This window comes from Pelophylax lessonae (genome assembly GCF_965119305.1).
Source record: "Pelophylax lessonae genome assembly, chromosome: 1".
Lineage (NCBI taxonomy): Eukaryota > Metazoa > Chordata > Amphibia > Anura > Ranidae > Pelophylax > Pelophylax lessonae.
This window is the reverse complement of record NC_138768.1, coordinates 855,432,976-855,449,755: the sequence shown is the minus strand read 5'-3', so window position 1 is coordinate 855,449,755 and position 16,780 is coordinate 855,432,976. Positions and strand designations below refer to the sequence as shown.

The following is a 16,780-nucleotide window of genomic DNA, read 5'->3' as shown; positions in this document are numbered from 1 at the left end:
GCCAGCAGTCCTCTGACTCAGGTGAGCCTGTAGGATTGTTACAGAATAATCAGCCACAACTATGGAGTCCGCAATGACCACTCTGTGTAGACAGGTCACTGAACTTCAAGAATTTGGTACTACGTATCAGGAGAAATTTGCCCAGCTCCAAGAAGTAGTCAAAAGCCAACAGAAGGAGATTATTGAACTACAGAGGCAACTCTTAGACGTCCGCGGCGCGGCCGCAGACACCCGCATGCCACTCCCATCAAAATTCGGCTGTGACAGACGCCAGTATCGGGGATTTCTGAACCAATGCCGCATCTATTTTCAGATGAACCCGGCCCCCTTCACCACTGATAAAAAGAAGGTGCTATTCATGATCAATCTCTTGACGGATGAAGCATTAGAATGGGCGTCGCCATACGTGGAGTCTAACAATCAGCTCCTGGACAACCTAACCAACTTCATCACCGCCATGAGCCTAGTCTTCGATAACCCCAACCGCTGTGCGACTGCCGAGGCGCGACTACATAGTCTGCGACAAGGGAGACGCTCCGTCGCCGAATATACCGCCGAATTTCGCCGCTGGGTCACGGACACCACCTGGAACCCAGCAGCACAGAGGAGCCAATTCCGGCGAGGCCTGTCCGAAGCAATAAAAGACGAACTCGCCAGAGTTGAAGCCCCAGATGATCTGGATGACTTTATTCAAGTATGCATCTGGATAGATCAAAGACTCTCCGAGAGGAAGAGGGAAAGATTCTGGTCCTTGGACCACAGACCCACTTACTCCTTCTCCTCTACCGCCCAGCACGACCCCCAGTCAGCACCTGAACCTATGCAGGTCGACGCACTACGGAGGTCTCTATCCACAGCTGAGAAGGAGAGACGGCTGGCCGAAAACCTCTGCCTATACTGTGTAGAGCCGGGTCATTTTGCCATCAAATGTCCCAATAAGATTCGAAGAACTATTGCCGTCACGGAGCTAAAGGAGCAATCACAGACTCCAACCCCTCCAGCAGCCCCTGAAAATAACAACACGGCGGCTCATGGATCCCACTTCATCATCCCCATCCTCATCGACATCGAGGGGCGACAACTCCCCTGTTCTGCGATGTTAGACTCCGGGGCGGGAGGCAACTTCATGGACCTAACCTTCGCCCGCGAAAAGAACATTCCACTGACAATCAAGGCAGCCCCTGTTGACCTGGAAACCGTCTATGGATCCCCACTCTCCTCGGGGCCGGCGACTCACGAGACCATTGAACTACAACTCCTTATAGAACCCGATCACCACGAGAAGATCCACTTCTCGCTGATTGCCTCCCCGAAGTTCCCAGTGATCTTGGGCATCCCATGGTTGGCCACCCACAACCCCTCGGTGGACTGGGAAACCCGCTGTATACGGTTCCCGTCCGAGTTCTGCTCACTAAATTGCTCCCACAAACCCGTCCTTCCACCCGAAGACACCACCATCTCTGAACTATCCGTCAAGGATCTGCTACCCCCTCAATACCGCGAGTTCCAGGATGTCTGCGACAAGAAAAACACAGACAAGCTGCCACCACACCGACCCTACGACTGCCCTATAGAACTGTTGCCCGGGGCTGAAATACCCTTTGGCAGTATCTACCCCCTCTCGGAGCCTGAACTCAAGGCCTTGAAAGAGTACCTGGACAAGGACCTAAGGAAGGGGTTCATCCGGCCCTCTACCTCCCCTGCGGGAGCCCCTTTTTTCTTTGTAGAGAAAAAAGACTCCTCCCTGCGTCCCTGCATTGACTACAGGAAGCTTAACGACATTACCGTGAAGAACCGGTATCCACTCCCACTGATTTCAGAACTCCTCGAGAGACTCCGGGCAGCGAAGATTTTCACCAAACTTGACCTTCAAGGGGCCTACAACCTCGTCCTAATCCTCCCTGGGGATGAATGGAAGACCGCCTTTCGGACACGTTATGGTCACTTCGAGTACCTAGTCATGCCTTTCGGACACTGCAATGCTCCCGCCACCTTCCAGCACTTCATTAACGACGTCCTCAGGGACATGCTCGATCTGTTTGTAGTCATTTACCTTGACGACATCTTGATCTTCTCCGAAGACCTCGAGCAGCACCGCGAACACGTCCGCAGGGTACTGCAGAGACTCCGACAGAACTCTCTCTATATCAAGCTAGAGAAATGTGAGTTTGAGCGAACCAACACTCAGTTCCTCAGATACATCATCTCCCCAGAGGGCCTAAGTATGGACCCGGGGAAGGTCCAAGCCGTGATGAACTGGCCCATTCCGAGAAACGAGAAGGAGATACAAAGATTCATTGGCTTCGCCAACTTCTATCGGAAGTTTATCCGGAACTTCTCCAAGATCATAGCACCAATTACCCAACTCACCAAGAAATCAGTCCCCTTCTCCTGGACACCAGAGGCACAGGAGGCCTTCACCAAGTTGAAACTCCTCTTCACTTCTGCTCCAATCCTAATCCACCCAAACCCCGAGCTGCCATTTACAGTCGAAGTGGATGCATCTGACTCCGCGGTGGGGGCTGTTCTGTCACAACGGACAGGGGAGAAGATGCTACTACACCCGTGCGCATATTTCTCCCACCAGATGTCCCCCTCCGAGAAGAATTATGACATCGGGAACAAGGAACTACTGGCGATCAAGGATGCCTTCTCTGAGTGGAGACACCTGCTGGAGGGAGCCACCAACCCCATAATCGTGCTAACTGACCACAAGAACCTCGAGTTCATCCGCAGCGCTAAGAGACTCTCAGCCACACAGGCCAGATGGAGCCTTTTCTTTTCCCGCTTTAACTTTCTCATCACCTATCGCCCCGGATCAAAGAATGGTAAGGCCGACGCCCTCTCCAGAATGTTTTCCGAGCCCTCACAGAGTAACAAGGGCCAAAACAACATCCTACTCGAGAGAAGGGTCGTAGGGGTCACCTACTCTAAAGAACTCCTGGGCACAATCAAAGAAGGATACGAAAATGACCCCTTCCTTGCCCATCCCACAAGGAATGTCAGCCTTACGTTTAAGAACGGTCATTGGTTTCATCAGGACCTACAGTTATATGTACCAGAAATCGCACGGCTCGAAGTACTCAGACTCAACCATCACTCCAAGCTGGCCGGCCATCTAGGCACAAGAAAGACCCAGGTGCTTCTCTCCCGCTCCTTCTGGTGGCCAACATACAAGGAGGACATCAAGAGGTACATCTCCTCGTGCACGGTCTGTGCCCACAATAAGACTCCTCGTTCCTCTCCCGTGGGTCTTTTACAACCTCTCCCGATTCCCTCCCGCCCCTGGGGCTCGTTCTCCATGGACTTTGTGGTAGACCTTCCTCCTTCAAAAGGGATGAACACCATCCTGGTCGTAGTCGACCGCCTCACCAAGATGGCCCATTTCATCCCCTACAAAGGCCTACCCACCGCCAAACAGACGGCCGATCTTATTCTCAGAGAGGTCTTCAGGCTACATGGGATCCCGGACGACGTGGCCTCCGACCGAGGCGTACAATTTGCCTCTAAGTTCTGGAAGAACTTTTGCCTGGCGCTCGGGGTTAAAGTGAACCTGTCCTCCGCCTTCCACCCTCAGTCAAACAGGCAGACGGAGAGAACTAATCAGACCCTAGAGCAGTACCTACGCTGTTTTAGCTCCCACCTGCAGGATGACTGGCTTGACCATCTCTCCACGGCCGAGTTCGCCTACAACAATGCGGAGCACAGCTCAACCAAGCACAGCCCCTTCTTTGCTAACACAGGCTCGCACCCGGTATTCATTCCCCACCTACCCGTCGCCTCCACCCTCCCAGCAGTGGCCAAACGCCTAACAACCCTACAGGAGGCACAAAAGAACATTATAAACAACCTCCAGCGGCGCTTTAAACAGGGAGCAGACAGACGCCGCAGACCCACCCCGGGCTTCCATGTGGGAGACAAGGTGTGTCCAAAAAGTTGGCCCAAAAATACATGGGTCCATTCCGGATCTCCGCGCAAATTAACAAGGTTACATGCCTTCACAAATTTACTTCATGTAAGCTGCCGATTTGTTTTTATCATACAATAAATGTTTTAGCGTCAGGCTCTGACATACCTGATAAAGACTTGTTTATTGGACTCGTGGTTATGCATCGCAGTATGTTTTTTCTTCTTATTTTCTGCCATGGAGGTTACCCATACACTACTTGCACCTTAAAGACATTTCTTTTCTTACAGTCCCCTATAAAGCAGAATTTAGAAAGGTGGGTGGAGAAGCAGCACTGGGAGTGAATCAGTTCATGTGCTGACAAGAGGCATGCTGATAGGTGGAGAGAGCAGAATGACAGAGGGATTGGATGAACCCATCACTGCGCTGCTTCTTCATTCACTGTCCAGTCACTGGCTGGGGGTGGGCCTGAGACGACCTGGGCTCATAGTAAGTAGGTTAAATGATCCTGGACATCTAGTGGCAGAAGAAATGCTGAGAGAAAATCTCTGGATTGAAGGTGAATATTGCAGCAAAGCCTAGGTTTGTTATTTATCTTTTATTGGGCAATCTGTGTATCTTGCTACTTTTCTGAGTAGTTCTGCTGGAGTGTTCTTATGATGGCAGAACATTGGCCTCCTTAGGGATCGATCACACCATCGCCTTTTACTTGCACTGAAACGCAGGATCATAGCGTGGGTTTCCTCCGGGTACTCTGGTTTCCTCCCACACTCAAAAATACCCTCATGGTAGGTTAATTGGATACTGAATAAATGGGCCCTAGTGTGTGTATGTAAGAATGTGATTTAGGGACCTTAGATTGTAAGCTCCTTGAGGGCAGGGACTGATGTGAATGTGCAATGCATATGTAAAGCGCTGCATAAATTGACAGCGCTATAGAAGTACCTGAAATAAATAGCGTGCTAAAAGAGCAGGAAAACAACCATTCTCCTCTATAAAACTCTGCACATTGGACTTGTGCGCTGTGTGCTGCGTTTTTGAAAACTCGCGTTTGATGCGTCTTTTGCGCATTTAGCCAATGGCAATGCATGGAGAACACACAAAAAAGATGCAAAAAGGTGCATTTTTCAAGTCCCAATTCTAACACAATATATATATACTTTTTTTTTTTTTAACAATGAAAATGAAATAAAACACAAAATTAAAAATGAAGACAGGACATGATGAAGACAAAAAGGTAGAAAATGCATGCAATACACACCCAAATCATACCTAAAATGCATCTTCGGGCCAGCTTACGTTATCACATTAGTATGATGTGGTGTCATACAATCTGACTGGCACTTCGAAGCCCCTTGTGGACAGGTGAGCATTGCAGCTCAAACCTTGGCGATACACTAAAAAAAGGTTCACTCCTAACCACTAACCGGTACGTTAACCACTTGCCAACCGCCCGCCGCAGATATACTGCGGCAGGCTGGCTCGGCTGCGCGAATCGTCGTACCCATACATCGCTCCTTGGGAGTCACGAGAGAGGAAGCTGATCTGCCGCAGGGCACCCACGATCGCTCCCCAGGAAGACGGAATGGCGGTCTGCCGTTGTAAACACAGCTGACCGCTATTCTGTCAGCAATCAACAGGGCTCCTGTTTTCCTCATATTTAGGATCACAGGTCTCTGTGTTGATTCCACAAGCCCATCCCCCTCACAGTTAGAAAGCACCCCCTAGGCATACATTTAACCCTTTGATCGCCCCTGGTGTTAACCCCTTCCCTGCCAGTGTCATTATCATAGTAACCGTGCATATTTTTAGCACTGGTTACTGTAGTAAGGTCGCTGGTCCCCCCAAAAGTGTCAAAAATGTCAGTCAGGGGTCCGATCTGTCCGCCGCAATGTCGCAGTCCCACTAAAAATTGCTGATTGCCGCCATTCCTACTAAAAAAAAAAAAAAAATTAAACAAAATTGACATAAATGTTTCCCCCATTTTGTAGACGCGATAACTTTTGCGCAAACCAATCAAAATACACTTATTGGGATTTTTTTTTTTTTTTTTTACCAAAAATATGTAGCAGAATACAAATTGGCCTAAAATGATGAAAAATTTAGATTTTTTTAAAAAAAATTTACTGGGAATATCATATAGCAGAATGTGAAAAATATTTTTTTTTTTTTTTTTTTTTAATTTGTTGCTCTTTTTTTGTTTATAGCAGAAAAAGTAAAAATCGCACAGGTGATCAAATACCACCAGAAGAAAGCTCTGTTTGTGGGGAAAAAAGTGACATCAATGTTATTTGGGTACAGCGTTGTATGACCACACAATTTTCAGTTAAAATAATGCAGTGCCGAATCGCAAAAAAATGGCCTGGTCATTAAAAAGATCATATGGTGTCATATATAGGATACACCTGTCCCTGTATGGTGTCATACATAGGATGAACCTGTCCTGTATGGTGTCATATATAGGATACACCTGTCCCTGTATGGTGTCATATATAGGATACACCTGTCCCTGTATGGTGTCATATATATAGGATACACCTGTCCTGTATGGTTTCATATATAGGATACACCTGTCCCTGTATGGTGTCATATATAGGATGAACCTGTCCTGTATGGTGTCATATATAGGGTGAACCTGTCCTATATGGTGTCATATATAGGATGAACCTGTCCTGTATGGTGTCATATATAGGATGAACCTGTCCTGTATGGTGTCATACATAGGGTGAACCTGTCCTGTATGGTGTCATATATAGGGTGAACGTGTCCTGTATGGTGTCATATATAGGGTAAACCTGTCCTGTATGGTGTCATATATATATATATATATATATATATATATATATATATATATATATACGATGAACCTGTCCTGTATGGTGTCATATATAGGGTAAACCTGTCCTGTATGGTGTCATACATAGGGTGAACGTGTCCTGTATGGTGTCATATATAGAATGCACCGGTCCTGTATGGTGTCATATATAGAATATACCTGTCCCGTATGGTGTCGACAGGGCATTGATGCAGTCAGATATTTCTCTGCTGCCTGCCCTGACCTTTGCTATATTCATGGATTCCTCTGCTGCCTGCCGCCTGCCCTCGCATTTGCTGCATTCACAGATCCCTCTACTGCCTTTGATCTGCCCTGACCTTTGCTACTTTCACTTATTCCTCTAATACTTGTCTTGACATTTGCTATATTTATGGATTTTTTGATTACTTGCCCTGACCTCTGCTGTCTACATTTGGACCTTACAGCTGGGTGGAAATTATCACCCAAACAATGACTGCTTTCCATCAATGTTTAGCAGCAGCATTATTGCATTCATCTAATAGCTGTTAGTGGAGAGTCCTCCATCCGCATTGTTAGCGATGTACAATTGAGATGTGTAGATGTGTCGCATAAGCTGAATAAGTTGAGTTGATTTAACATTTTGTGGCTTTAAGTTAAGGTGTCAGGGTCAGGAGGTCAGGCTCAGAGACCAGTAGCTATAACAGTATAGAGGCTTTCACTGACCAGCAGGATAAATACACAAGCAGGTCACCCTGAGGGATGACGCAAGCTCACCCGAGGTGCGTGGTCTAAGCACTAACCACCAGTATTCACTAGAGCTCCTGATGGCAGATATAGGTTTTGCTACGTGTTAGTGCCAGGTCGCACTCCCTACCAGGAGATGAGTAGGCTGGGGTCTAGTAGTAGATGTAGCAGCTAAGGATCAAGGAAAAGTGTAATCAGTAAACCAGCCAAAGGTCAGTAACTAGTCGTTACAGGTTGGGATCAAGCAGCAGCATAGTTGAGGAACAAGCCAAAAGTTGGTTAACAAGTGGTTCCAGGTTGGGATCAAGTGGAAGCCCAGTCAAGGAACAAGTAAAAGATTAGTAATGAATGGTTGCAGGTAGATATCAAGTGGAAGCATAGTTGATGAACAAGACAAAGGCTGGTAACAAGTGGTTGCAGGTTGGGATCAAGCAGAAGTGTAGTTGAGAAACAAGCCAAAGGATTGGTAACAAGTGGTCGCAGGTTGGGATCAAGCGGCAGTGTAATCAAGGAACAGGTCAAAGGTCAGTCACAAGTGGCTGCAGGTTGGGGTCAAGAAAAAGCATAGTCAAGGAACAAGTCAAAGGTCAGTAACGAATGGTTTCAGGTTAGTAACAAGCAGACGTGTAGTCAAGGAATAAGTCATAGGTCGATAACGAATGGTTACAGGTTGGGATCATGCGGAAGCGTAGTTGAGGAACAAGCCAAAGGTCAGTAAAAACTGGTTGCAGGTAGGGATCAAGCAGAGGCGTAGTCAAGGAGCCAGCCAAACATCGGTATTGAATGGCTGCAGGTTGGGATCAAGCAGAAGCGTAGTCAGTAAGCAAGCCAAAGGTCAGAAACAAGTGGTTGCAGGTTGGGATCAAGCAGAATCGTACTCAAGGAACAAGCCAAACATCGGTAATAAATGGTTGCAGGTTGGGATTGAGCAGAAACATAGTCAGTAAACAAGCCAAAGGTCGGAAACAAGTGGTTGCAGGTTGGGATCAAGCAGAATCGTACTCAAGGAACAAGCCAAACATCTGTAATAAATGGTTGCAGGTTGGGATTGAGCAGAAGCATAGTCAGTAAACAAGCCAAAGGTCGGAAACAAGTGGTTGCAGGTAGAGATAAAGCAGAAGCATAGTCAAGGAACAAGCCAAAGGTAGGTAATGGTTGCAGGTTGGGATCAAGCAGAAGCGTAGTCAAGGAACAAGCTAAAGGTCGGTAACGAATGGTAGTGGAGATAAGGACAGCTGCAGGTACGTAAAGAATCAAGATATTGGCCCCCTGAAGAGAGCTCAATCTGCCAAACAGGAAGTGCAAAGACATGGCTTAAACCAGGAAGTTCATGGGAGGAGCAAAGAGTTCAAGGTTCACCAGAAACAAGAGACAAGGCAAGATTGTCCAGAGAGCTACCCAGCATCTCAGGCAGCACAATGAGGACCGCTACAGCCAGACACTGCAGAGGTTGCAGGTTCAGATTTGGACCCTGAATTAAGGTCCACTCTGCTGCCCCTTGAACTGTCCCACCCAGGTCTCGCTATACGCAGACTTACCGACTTCTAGGTCACCTACTTCAAAGTACATTGCACCTTTTGGTTTTCTGTCCCTTCTGCATGGCGAGGTTGTATCATTCTGCTGACCTGGTATAACATGGCCCTCAGAATGAATTAGTTAAACTACCTTCCACTACTAAAAATAGCCAGGCACCACGTCCTCTCTCTCCATCGGCCTGTCTTCACTTCTTAATAACATGACAAAGCCTCAGGAGACGAGATGGTGGCGCAGAAATCAGCATGTAAATCATTAATTAGGACACTCAGAAGCAGCAATATGACAGTTATATTTGACAGCTTAAGTCAACGTTTAGAAGACGAGGATTTCCGAACCCTCGTTTGATGAATCCTATATATCGCCACTTCAACACTATAGAGTCATCGGCGTTAATAATCCTGGAGGGGGGAGCGAAAGGAGGTTATGTAACATGTGACGGTATATGAAAGAGCTGGAAATGATCTCGCCCTCTCACCCACAGCCCCTCTAAACTTCATGCTGAACTCTCTAATTATCTAATCATCTCTGTGTCGATCTTGGCAATATTCAGATGTGTGCAATGTGGAAAACGCAGATTATTAGCCTTTAGATGTGACTGCATTTGTTTTTGTTTTTTTTTCTTTATTTTCACCAAGTGACCCTGCCAGAAACATGCTTCCTGTCCTAGGGTGACAACTCTTACCATACCATCTTCTTGGGGGAGCAGTGTTGTCACCCTTGGACAGGCCAGCTGGCTGGCTGCCAAGATTCCGTTGTTATATAAAAAAAACAGTTCTGATGTGAACATTGGAAACTAATTTCTCCACAATGCTTATTGTGAGAGAGGTGAATGAGGGCTTAAAGGAGTTAAGGCAGAAGATTTTTGATCTTAATGCATTCTATACATTAAGAAAAAAAGCCTTCTGTTTGCAGCAGCCTCCCCAGTACCCCCTATTACTTACCTGAGCCCCATCTTTATCCAGCGATGTCCACAAGTCCCTCGGCCATCCGGGACTCTCCCTCCTTAATGGCTGAGATGCAGCAGTGCGCCATAGGCTTCCACTGCTGTCAAAGTCCGTTAGCCAATCAGGAGAAAGAGGGGGCAGGGCCAAACGGCCGCTGCATGTCGGAAAGGACACACGGAGCTGCATCTCGGCTTGAGTGCCTCCATAGCAAGCTAGACTTTAAAATCACTTTAAAGAGCTAGAACTTTGGAACATTCCCTTCTCCTCCTATCCATAACATAGAGAAAGATGTTTTGTTATATCTGTTTGATAGGGGAAAAAAAAAAAACATTTGTTGATCTTGCCAGAAATCCAATGGAGGGGTAGCTTCCTTTCGTCCCGTCTCAGGATGACAACGCTGCTCCTTCATACACTATAGTGTCAAAAGGATTGAGACGCCTGCCTTTACACACACATGAACTTTAATGGCATCCCAGGCTTAGTCCATAGGGTTCAATATTGAGTTGGCCCACCCTTTGCAGCTATAACAGGTTCAACTTTTCTGTTTCACAATCACTGTATATTCGAATATGCAGAAAAGAGAGAAAGGCACCACTCAGTGTAGCAGATGTAAATAATTTTATTGACACATATTAAAAACATACATGGAGGTAAGCGTCTATCTTCATAGCTCGGTCTCCTTCTGGGTCCGCGGTATTTCCATCCCTGAGGCTGGCCAGCAGCCAGGAGATGACACTAGGGGAGAACCAATCAGGGGACTCAGATCTAGGCAGCGGTGAAGCACATACCTCACTGGAGGGCCGCACGAACGTGATGACGCGGGGGGGCGGCAACCGGTTTCGGAGCATGCGTGAACCGCTCCATCAAGGGGTGTCCTTCAAGTCCTCTGCTTTACGTGTTCCCAATCGATAACTTCATCAGGAGATTAGAGAGCAGACCGTTGGGCATTCCTGGTGAGCCTTCTTTGAGGGCTGTGGCCTATGCTGATGACGTATCTGTTTTCATCTCTGGGACAGAGGAGGCGGAGGAGGTGGTCTGAGTGTGGGATGGGAGAGGAAGGCGATGGCTTCGAGCTTCTGGACACCTTCCCAGAGCTTCCCAGAGCTGCCCTCGATGTAAGCGCTGCATTTGTGCATCTGTGCCATCCATACCAGTCAAGCTGCACCTTATCCATCATGACTGCCTGAACTAAAGCTTTATCGCCAAGCAGGAGCACCCATCAAATCTTTTTTTCTCCTGTATATTCGAATATAGTTGATAATATTGGTTAAATTACAATAGTTAACTTTTGCGCGATCCGACACGTGACGTTCTCTGCGTGGGGTAACCTTTTTTACAGTCTATGGGGGTAACGCAGTTTCAGCTAACGTTAGTGTGTAGCAAAAATATGCTGGGTGTAACATGGATTTTCTTCTTAATTAACATGTATACATAGACATTTCATGAAACATTAGGTCATGAACATTTACTTGAAGTCATGGAAAAGTCATGGAATTTTATTGGTAAAAATGTGTATGAACCCTGAGCAGCGCATTTGTGAGGTCAGGCAATGATTTAGACAAGAAGACCTGGCTCGCAGTCTCTGTTCTAATTAATCTCAAAATGTTCTGTCGGGTTGAGACCAGGACTCTGTGCAGGTCAGTCAAGTTCCTCCACCCCAAACTCGCTCCTTCATGTCTTTATGGACCTTGCTTTGTGCACTGGTATGCAGTCATGTTGGAACACGAAGGTGCCATCCCTAAACTGTTCCCACAAAGTTGGGTGCATGAAATTTTCAAAAATGTATTGATATGTTGGTCCCCTTTAAGAGTTCCCTTCACTGGAACTAAGGGGCCAAGCCCAACCCCTAAAAAACAACCCCACACCATTACCCCCCTCCACCAAATGATTTGGATCAGTGCACAAAGCAAGGTCCATAAAGGATACTAATAATAACATATGGTTGAGCTAAGACTGTGATGCCAATAAAGTTGATGTACTGAGCTTTATTAAGCTGCAGTGTGCAAGAAGCCTTACACTGTATATAAATTACAACATCAAATGTGCAAACACCATACCCCTGACTATTGTTAGTCCATATATTGAATAAAGTGCTTCTGTGCAACACCTGATTCATTTAACATCCCCAAAATAATAATAAATAATATTTAAAGTGCAAAAACAGATATACTTCTATATGCAAAAATAGTCCAATAGTGTAAACAAGCAAATGGCCAGTGAAAGTCCATAAAAATAATGTCAACTTTTACATGCAAAATTAAATCCAATATTGTAAACCAGTAGGTGGCCAGTGAAAATCCATAGAGCAAATAAAATGCTTCCGTGCCAAACTGATAAGGTGCTGTAATTGTCTATTCTTCTCATGATCGGTGCTCCACACCTCAAAAATGCTTGCACTTACCAGATAACGTGGACCCCTTTGCAATATTGCATGTGGGTCTAACAAACTTTGTCTGGTAAGTGGAAACTGGGTCACGTCCTTACGAAATCATATGATGGCTGTCATATTGACACTCCCTGAGCAAGAGTTTAACTTCAGAGATCCTCTTTGAATCTCCATTATTCGAGATAAGCCTATCAAGCTTCCTCCACAAACACTGGTAGGGGACTTCTTCCTATGGCCTTGAAAAACCCAACGATCCTTTGCTTTGTAAGCTTCCACCACTCTGACTTATTGCTGCAAAAGTCCATGATCGATACCTGTGCCTGAAAAAAATCCTCAAAGAATTGACTCACCTTCTCATTGTCCAGGAGTGCCGAATTCAGCTTCCAGGTACCCCTTCCCCTAGTTGGTGTATCGGGACTATTCAGAGTCAAAGACAGAATACAGTGATCGGAAAACTCCACCGCCTGACACACTGGTGCCGAGAAGACGAAGTTACAACTTGCTGGGCTGTAAAGAGAAAAGGCTTGACCTTCATGAAGAGGCATTTCTTGTCCCTTTTAGTCTGGGGCCCATGGATGTTAATCAGGTGCAGGTCCTGCCCCCCATAGAGACGTCCAAGACCATGCATCTCCCAATTTCTACCTCAATGATCCGCCAACAGGTTACCATGCCAGAAAAAAGTACTGCAACTCCAGTGTAAGGCTTGGCCGCAAGAGACCAAAGGAGGGCCCACGCCTCCACTCCCTCTTCGCCAGATGAATATCAGCCAAACTAGACAACCGGGTCTCTTGCAAAAAAATAAATATCAGCATCAAACCTGTTGAGCAAAAATAAGGCCATGTTATTAACACTTACTGATTTTATGCTGGTGACATTAATGGTCGTTACTTTCAAAGGAGTGGGAACTGCCATCAGGATGATTGGGGTACACATTTCTTAGCCTGTTTGCCCCCCTCCCTACTCGGGGGCCCTCCATGCTTTAATGTTCCTTGTGATTCCTCATCCATGGAAAACATGCTCATCACCCAAAGATTCCTCATCCTCCACCTCAGAAAACACTTCAAGCTTATTGGACACCTCCACCCTCCCAGGTTCAGGTACAGGCACATCCTTCTTCTTCCCAGGGGAGGACTGGCAAGGGGGGCAAGGTGGCAATTGCCCCCCAGGCCACTCTGAAAAGTGGTAAAAACTGGTAAAAAAGGCGGAACTCAGGGCTGGATTAATGTAGGGACCAGACACTGTATACGGCTGTCAGTCCAAAACCAGGTGGGCATGGATGGTGAGCTGATTCCATGGTTCAATGGGCCACTTGACTGGACTTGACCCCCAGGCCAAAGGCTGCCAGCCCTCCCCTGCTTCTTCCTCTTCCCAGATTTTCTTTTTACCTCCAACCATACCATGTCTTCATTAGAAAATTCTGACTGCAAAGCCCCCTCCCCTTCCATTCCACCATCATCCACCTCACTCACCCCACTCGCCACAACAGTCCTCCCACCCTTCACCCCAGCATCCTCACCATCATTCACTCCATCCTTCGGTGCCTCGTGCCCGCCAGTCCTCAGATGCCAGGGAACGGGGTCGGTGCAAACATGCACACCGGTCCAGCTCCCTCCACAGCCCCTACTACCTCTGGGGAGACTGACACAGGAGGATCAGACACAAAATCCACTGACACCTACTCGGGGGGCAGGACACAAGAGGATGACACAACATTGGATGAACCATCAGACACTGATTGCACTGAGACAACAGGGACAGAGACATTGGGGACCCCTGGCACAGCCCCCCTCTCCTCTGCCTCCTCCACGTCCACCCTTCCACCAAAGCAGACTGATTACACAAGGCCTCAGGACACTGGCTGTATGCATGCCCAAACTTATCACAAAGGCTGCCTGTAGAAAACTGCGGTGGCATTTTTGGCAGAAAAATCGATTTAATGTTTGTAAACACGATTTAGCACTAGGTGTGTTTAGTGATTGAGCATTAATTTCAATGACCAGAATAAAATTATTCAGAGCAATGCAAGGAATTGCCACCAAAGCGCTTGAGGCGGCTAGCCTGCTTTAGATGCGTCAGTAATTTTTTTCCTTCCAAAATCCCGCTGCTAAGAGGAAAGGCATATAGAAGAGATGACCAAAGAGTCCAGTGTGCATGAGACCTAGTAATAACAGTGTGTGACTGTGGGGGGGACATTAGAGTGTAAGCTCCTGTGGTACAGAGACTCATGTGACTCTCAGTGTTCTCTGTACAGCACTGTGGTATATGTAAGAGCCATATAAATGTATAATAATAATTTGGGACTGTGGCAGGACATTAGAGAGTCAGCTCCACCGGTGCAGAGATGGATGGCTCAGTGTTCTCTGTACAGTGCTGAGGTAAATGTCAGAACTATATACAGAATCTCACAAAAGTGAGTACACCCCTCACATTTTTGTAAAGATTTTTTTATATCTTTTCATGTGACAACACTGAAGAAATTACACTTTGCTACAATGTAAAGTAGTGAGTGTACAGCTTGTATAACAGTGTAAATTTGCTGTCCCCTAAAAATAACTCAACACACAGCCATTAATGTCTAAACCACTGGCAACAAAAGTGAGTACACCCTTAAGTTAAAATGTCCAAATTGGGCCCAAAGTGTCAATATTTTGTGTGGCCACTATTATTTTCCAGCACTACCTTAACCCCCATTGGGCATGGAGTTCTCCAGAGCTTCACAGGTTGCCACTGGAGTCCTCTTCCACTCCTCCATGACAACATCACGGAGCTGGTGGATGTTAGAGACCTTGTGTTCCTCCAACTTCTGCTTGAGGATGCCCCACAAATGCTCAATACGGTTTAGGTCTGGAGAAATGCTTAGCCAGTCCATAGCCTTTACCCTCAGCTTCTTTTTTTTCTTTTTTTTTTAAAGAAACTTTATTGAAACAAAAGTACGATACATGGAAAAAGCAGGAATACCGATGAACAACACATTTTACGGGGTCAGAAGCCGAGCAACAAAATAAAGGCTCGTAACTTACCCTCAGCTTCTTTAGCAAGGCAGTGGTCGTCTTGGAGGTGTGTTTGGGGTCGTTATCATGTTGGAATACTGCCCTGTGGTCCAGTCTCTGAAGGGAGGGGATCGTGCTCTGCTTCAGTATGTCACAGTACATGTTGGCATTCACTGTTATACAAGCTGTACACTCACTACTTTACATTGTAGCAAAGTGTCATTTTTTCAGTGTTGTCACATGAAAAGATAGAATAAAATATTTACAAAAATGTGAGGGGTGTACTCACTTTTGTGAGATACTGTATATGTCAGAGCTATATAAATGTATAAATAATACAGTATTATTGTACGTTGCAGTAATGTTTTGTGCTGTTCAGTTCCATTGGGTTATGTCATATAAAGCGATCCTGGTGACACCGACGCGGCACAGAAACGGTTACAGGCGGCTGCTGTATTTATGTGTAGGATAGAATCCTCTGCCTTCTTGCACAACATACGCTCAGGTTATTTTTCACCGTCTCCTATGTGATAAAGCCCCTGTGGGTTTTCTAATCCCAGCTCCTTCTCCCTGATAATTGTCAGCAGAGCTTGGAGTCGGCGTGTTTGACAGCCTGTGAATGTGCTGTGACTGGCCATAATCACCGCCATCCTCTGCCTTCTCTCCGGACCGGGCTGCCAAGCTTCTCCGCTGTGCGCTGACATCATCGCCGCTTATTACCGCCGGATGGCCTTCGCTGCGCCGCTGGAGCCCTGTCACCGTGTCACTTCCTTAACTGTCTCCCCAGAGCTGGGGACACTTTTACCATCATGTGCTCGCTGCAGGACTCTGTATAAAAATTTGACTTTGTTCTTTTAAGTATATTTGTGACTGTGAGCAAAATGGAGTAAGTAAGAGTTCGAACCTATGTCACGTTTTTGTTAATGATTCTGTAGCAATTTCCTTTTGTGATCACCAAGACCGGAAGTAAGCAAAATCTCTCCAGTGGGGACACAGATAGGAATATATATATATTTTTTTAAAGTAGAAGGAAGAGTGAGAAGTTGTGCCAGGTTTTTATTGCTCAGGGTACATGCATCAGGGCTCAGTCACACAGCCATTCATGGCCGTACTGCGCCCAGATCAGGGTCTGGCCAGGTGTTTGCGATCAGCTGTGGCCAAAAAGTCTGTACAATGACAGGCTAACACTGTCTAAGGCTGTTCACATGTAATCGTTCAAGGAGCAAATACGTGTGGTTAGGGACAGGCAAGCAGGTCTATATGCAGACTCCAGGTCCCCAGTCTCTGACCATCTACTGTAGAATTCCCCAGTCTCTGACCATCTACTATAGAATGTCCCCAGTCTCTGACCATCTACTGTAGAATGTCCCCAGTCTCTGACCATCTCCTGTAGTGTGTCCCCAGTCTCTGACCATCTCCTGTAGTGTGTCCCCAGTCTCTGACCATCTCCTGTAGTGTGTCCCCAGTCTCTGACCA

The 16,780-nt window shown here is 46.6% G+C and overlaps 1 protein-coding gene across 1 annotated transcript in view; it reads left to right on the top strand.

Annotated features, from left to right (window-relative positions):
- SFXN5 (sideroflexin 5) overlaps positions 1-16,780 on the top strand; it is a gene marked incomplete at its 5' end in the record, with an annotated part of 451,990 nt that overhangs the window by 232,343 nt on the left and 202,867 nt on the right. The window lies entirely within an intron of this gene.